General features: G+C 52.6%; 1 long non-coding RNA gene across 1 annotated transcript in view; it reads right to left on the bottom strand.

Moving 5' to 3' along the window:
• LOC102386835 overlaps positions 1–293 on the bottom strand; it is a 9,635-nt gene that overhangs the window by 984 nt on the left and 8,358 nt on the right. The gene's annotated exons all lie outside the window — the stretch shown is intronic.

The following is a 293-nucleotide window of genomic DNA, read 5'->3' as shown; positions in this document are numbered from 1 at the left end:
TCCCTTTTGAAGTGTGGCGCCCAGTACTGGATGCAGTACTCCAACTGCGGCCTGACCAAAGTCGCATAGAGGGGGAGTATCACTTCTCTGGACCGGCTCGAGATGCATCTTTGGATGCATGACAAGGTATGGCTGGCCTTGCTGGCTGTGGTCTGGCATTGGCAGCTCATGTTCATCTTGGAGTCAATAATGACTCCAAGATCCCTTTCTGCTTCTGTGCTTTCAAGAGGGGAACTCCCCAGCCTGTATGTATGCTGTGGATTCCTTCTCCCAAGGTGCAGCACCCTGCATTT

The sequence above is a fragment of the Alligator sinensis genome, unplaced genomic scaffold (genome assembly GCF_000455745.1).
Source record: "Alligator sinensis unplaced genomic scaffold, ASM45574v1 scaffold707_1, whole genome shotgun sequence".
In the NCBI taxonomy this organism is placed as follows: Eukaryota; Metazoa; Chordata; order Crocodylia; family Alligatoridae; genus Alligator; species Alligator sinensis.
Note: the sequence above shows the minus strand (reverse complement) of the source record. Positions and strands in the feature narration are given on the sequence as shown.